A 5,906-nucleotide genomic window follows, 5' to 3' on the forward strand; every position below is an offset into this window, starting at 1 on the left:
ATTTCTGGCTTTCATATTTTTCATGAGAAATGCTGTTATTTAAATTGTTTTTCAACACAGATTATGTGTCATTTTTCTCTGGATACTCAATTTTTTTTTGTTTTGTTTTTTGCTTTGTCTTTAGGTTTCAGAAGTTTGATGATGATGTGTTTTGGTGTGAATTTCTTTGGATTTATCTGTCTTGGGTTTGCTTGGTTTCTTGAATATATAACTTATGTCTTTTCTAAATATGAGAAATTTCCATCCATTATCTTTGATTATTTTTTCAACTCTGTCCCTTTTTACTTCTTGTAGTATTCTGATTATCAACCTGATTCTTTGGCTGGAGAAAGCAGGCTTTGTTGATGTTTTGTTTTGTATGTGCCCTTGGTGTTTCTGGTTTGCTGGCTTCATCAGCTCCATGTTTGGGATAAATGAGGCAAAAAGAAAACCAGAAATTCATCACTATGTGATTCCTCATGCCCCGAAGTTCCTAAGTGGTCTGCTTTCTTCTCTCTACTTTTCAGAATCTCCTTATATATACATATATACTAAGTGGAAGAAATAAAGAATAGTATGGCCATCTTGCCAGAAATGGACATCTCTAAAAATGGAAATTTTACAAATGAAAACTATAAGCCCCAGAGACAGAAGATGGTGGAATATAAGAAACTGCATTCCAAGCTGTACTGTGGCATGGGACCAAAGCAGAGGGTGTACAGATTCTCAGTGAGGTGTGTGAAAGAGGGATTTCACTAAAATTTAATATTGGACACTCAAAGCAGCTTAGGGGACTCAGAAATTTAGGTACAATAAACAAAGAAGAAAGAATATATTGGAGCTGGCCCACTGACCCCACTGCAGATTCATCACAGAGGAGGGGGAACATAGTCTTGGTATGGAGAAACCTGAAGTAAAAAAAAAAAAAAAAAAAAAAAAAGAAAATTGCTGCCTAATCTTAGCTGATCCAGAGGCTGCACCACATGGAGATGCTTGAAATGCATGCTTTTGACCCAGGAGATCAGAAAAGCAAAGCAAAAAAGACACACAGCCACAGTATCCCAACAGGTACCTATTGACACAGTGTGTACTGTACTATGCAGGGAGATTCCAGTCAGAAGGGCAAGGGGGAGCTGACTGGCTTCTCCCTTGTGTCTGGTGGATCAAATGACCAGCTAAAATGTACCAGGAGTCTGAGCAGTTGGGGGTGAATATACTCCAGGACTGAGCCGGGGAAGACTCTTGGGCAGCAGTGACTGAAGGATCAATCCCCCTTCCCCATTATTGCATTTCTTGGGAGGTTCCTGAGAATCAAACCTGCATCAGAGATCTGCTACTATCTAGCCATATGGGCAGGTCAATCTAGTTCTCTCCAAAGAAGGCACCATCAAACAAAGCCCCTGGGGTCCAATTCCATGTGAGCTCTATCTGCTGAAACTCCCCTCACAGAATGCTGCAGAAGTGGTGTCCTGGGCAATTGTCATCAGAAAAACAATAATCATTCCTCTGGATGCACCAGACTGTTCTGAATAAACAAATCACCAACTGACAATACATTTTAACCCATCCTATCTCATACTGTTGAGAAGGAAAACCAAGCCTTATATTAAATTGCAGCTCAGAGAGCAACAAGAAAATAGGAAGAGGTTAACAACCTCCACTGTTTACTCTATCAGTATACTCAAGAAGAAATGGAAAGAAAGATTGTTGGATATAGAGACCACCCAGCTGGTCGACTATTTTGACCACCTTAGTGGAAGGTTTCTTCATTCTTTATCCTTTTTTTATTATTTTATTATTTCTCTCTCTGTGTGTGTGTGTGTGTGTGTGTGTGTGTGTGTGAATGCTGATTAGGGACATATATACATTCATACACTTATGTTTTTTCTCTCATTTTTCGCATTCTTTAAATGTAATTATCTTTTCATAGCATTGGTTTTTGAAGATTTGGGTTTTTTAGATTGTATATTTTGGTTTGGTTTATATTATTTTCATTTGACTATGTCTCTTGTTTCTCTTTCTCTTCTATTTTCTGCTAGTGGTCAAATTTTATTGTTCTAACACTCTCTTTCCCAATACCTTGCTTCTTCTCATTTTCCCCCCTCCTTTCATATAAATGTCACCTGTTACATCTCTTCTGCATCATCTCTGTTCATTTTTTGAAATGGTAAAGTCTTTTCCAACGTCCTAATACATTTCCTCTTTCCCCTAAATAACTGTATTTTTAACATATTTCTGAACTAATCAGTTTACATAGCTATTGTCCCCACCATTAATGATAATATGATTATTACTGTTGTGGATAATATTGTTGACACTTGCTGTCTGCTTTAAAGCCAGATCTAGTTCATGATTATTGTTTTTCTGTTGACAATTGCTGAACCCACCGTTCCTCTTTATTGGTGACAATTAATATTGATGTCAACATAGTAGGAACTAGGTATTTACTTTAACATTCTGAATTGTTCATTGTTTGCAACTGTTGTTACTATTGTTTTGCCTTATTCTGTGAGGTGCTGACAACCTACAGGGACACAACAGTTCACAAATTTGAGACTCTGCTTCTGAACTTAACATTCCCTAACATTATTTCAACTCAAAAAGTGGGGAGACAAAAGCCTCAAACCAACAACAAAGACCAAAGGAGGAACAATCAGAGAGGGAACTTGGGTCCCACCATTGGCATCTACATATACATCAAAAACAGAGAAGTCCCACAACTTAGTAAGATAATCACACACAAAACGACACACTTAAAAAAGATGGAGGGGGATCCACCTCTACTGATACACAAGTCCAAGACCTCTGAAAACATGAGAAAACAGGCAATCTACCCCCTGCCAAAAAAAAATCCAGAATTTCCAACAAAGGATCCCAATGATAGGCAAGGTGGATGAAAATCCAGAGAAAGTTTATTAAAAACTGATTATTACAATGTTAAATGAACTAAAAGAAGATCTAAGGAAGGAATTAAGAGAGCAATTATAGGAGATGAAAGACCACTTTAATAAAGAAATACAAATAGTAAAAAGAAACCAAGCAGAACTCCTATAAATGAAAGACATAGTCACTCAAATTTAAAATTCACTTGAAGGCATCACTAACATATTAGATTGCATAGAAAATAAAGCCTTAGCCCTTGAAGACAGAACTTCAAGCACTGAAGACAGGATATGTGATCTTAAGAACACAGAAGACAACAAAGGAGAAAAAAATTATAGAGCATGACCGGAATATACAAGAATTCTGGGACCGCTTTAAAAGACCAAACCCAAGAATCATTGGGATAGAAGAGAATGTGGAGACACAAACTAAAGGCATAAAGAAAATTTTCAATGATATATTTATAGAAAACTTTTCCCATATTAGAAACAAGATAAACATCCACATATAGGAGGTTTATAGGACCCCAAAAAGACCTAGGCAAATAAGAAACTCGCCTAGACATATAATGAAAATGCCCAACATAGAAAATAAGAAAAGAATATTAAAAGCTTCAAGAGAGAAACATCACGTCACATTTAGAGGCAAACCAATAAGGCTCAATTCTGATTTCTCAGTTCAGATCTTAAAATCAAGAAGAGCCTGGAATGAGATACACCAAGCCATAAAAAATACAACTGCCAACCAAAGTTATACCCAGCAAAGTTCAGTATCAAATTTGAGGGGGAAATAAAATTTTCCATAACAAGAATAAACTAAAAAAATTCATGAGCACCAAGCCAGCACTACAAAGAATATTCAAAAATAAACTGCACACAGAGAAACTGAAAAACAATTCCCCAAACTCCCAAACAAAGGAAGTTCAATAGAATAATTCATTAAATGAGAATCAAGATAGGTTACATATAGCAAAAAACCAAATTGGCAGGAAATCACAAACATATATCTATACTAACATTCAATGTTAATGTTCTCAAATCCCCAATTAAAAGACACAGGTTACTAAATGTATCAAAAAAAAAAAATCCATACGGGGTAAAAATGGGAGTTCATATCCCACTTGAATCAAAGTGTGAAATATGATATAGCAAGAACTATGTAATGTTTTGAACAACCAAAAATAAAAATTAAAAAAAAATCCACCAATATTCTGTTTATAAGAGACTTATCGTATAGGCAAAGGCACCGATAGGCTGAAGGTAAAAGGATGCAAAAAATATTCAATAAATATAGTCCAAGAAAACAAGTTAGAGTAGCTATTCTTATATCCAACAAAGCAGATTCTAAGCCTAAATTAATCAGAAGAGATGAAGAAAGTCACTACATCCTAGTAAAAGGGAATAATCCAATATGACTATAAAGATATAATAATAGTAAACATTTATGCACCAAATGTCAACACACCCAATTTTGTGGAAAAAATACTCCATGACATTAAATTCCACATAGACACCAACACAATAATATTGGGTGATTTCAATACAACCTTATCACTAATAGTCAAGTCATGAAAACATAAAATCAATAAAGATATCTCTGACCTAAACAACAGTATAAATCAAATGGGCCTAATGGACATCTTCAGAATATTCCACCCCGAAACAGATGAATTTATCTTCTTCTCAACTGTGCACAGAACTTTTTTTCCAAAAGAGACAATGTTCTAGGCCATAAAACAAATCTTAGCAAATACTAAAAAAAAAAAACCAAACAACAAAAAAACAGTGTAATCCTAGGTATCCTATCAGATCAATAGAATGAAGCTAGAAATCAACAGCAAGAAAAAGAATGAAACCATATAAACACAAGGAAATTGAACAATACTATTTTAAATGAAGAACAGATCAAAGAATAAATGAGAATAGAAATCAAGAGATTCTTATAAACAAACGAGGATGGTAAACAACATAGCAAAATCTCTGGGACAGTATGAGAGCAGTTCTAAGAGGTAAATTTATAGCAGTGTGTGCCCCTACATTAAATAACTCTCTAGTTCCCAAGCAAATACACTTATGCTGCATCTCAAGGCCTATGAAAAAGAAAAACAAACTAACTCCCAAACTAGTAGAAAACAGGAAATAATTAACATCAAAGTAAAAATCAATAAAGTTGAGGCTAAGAAAATAATACACAGGATTAATGTAATGAAGAGTTGGTTCTTTGAAAAGATAAATAAGATTGATAAACCCTTAGCCAAACTAACCAAAAGAAAGAGCTAGAAGAAGGAAATACACAAGATCAGAGATGAAAAAGGAGATATCACCACGGATACTTCTGAAATCCAGAGGATTATCAGAACCTATTTTTAAAATCTACACTCCAATAAGCTGAAAAATCTGGAAGACATTGACAAATTAAGAGTCACATATGTCCTACCCAAATTGAATCAGGAAGATATAGAAAACCTAAAAAGACCAATATTAAGTAATGAAATTGAAACAGCGATTAAAAGTCTTCCAAAAAAGAAAAGCCCAGGACCTGATGGAGTCTCAGTTGAGTTCTATCAGACGTTTACAGAAGAATTAACACCAGTCTTTCTCAAATTATTCTATGAAATTGAAATAGAGGAAGCATCCTCAAATAAATTTTATGAATCCAATATAACTCTGATACCAAAACCAGACAAAGATGCTGTTTTAGTCAGCTTTTTTGCTGCTGTGACTGAAAGATCCAACCAGAACAGGATGCTGCTGCCCGGCTGCAGCAAAATAACCGGGGGTGACAAGGAACTTATGTAGATTGATACAGCAGGAGCTCGAGCCATTTATTGTAGGACCGCAGGGGTATATATACATTCCACACAGCTTATCTTAATTAACATAAACTAGATACAGCAGTCAATCAATAAGGAATCTCCACATTTAATGGCTCGCTGGCGTTACTTCACAAACCACTCCCTCTGCAAAATGCCAGGCGCCATCTTGACTTGTTTACAGACTCTAACAAAAGGAAGTTTCAGAGATCTCAGTCTACAAACCGCCATC

The sequence above is a fragment of the Callospermophilus lateralis genome, chromosome 7, assembly GCF_048772815.1.
Source record: "Callospermophilus lateralis isolate mCalLat2 chromosome 7, mCalLat2.hap1, whole genome shotgun sequence".
In the NCBI taxonomy this organism is placed as follows: domain Eukaryota; kingdom Metazoa; phylum Chordata; class Mammalia; order Rodentia; family Sciuridae; genus Callospermophilus; species Callospermophilus lateralis.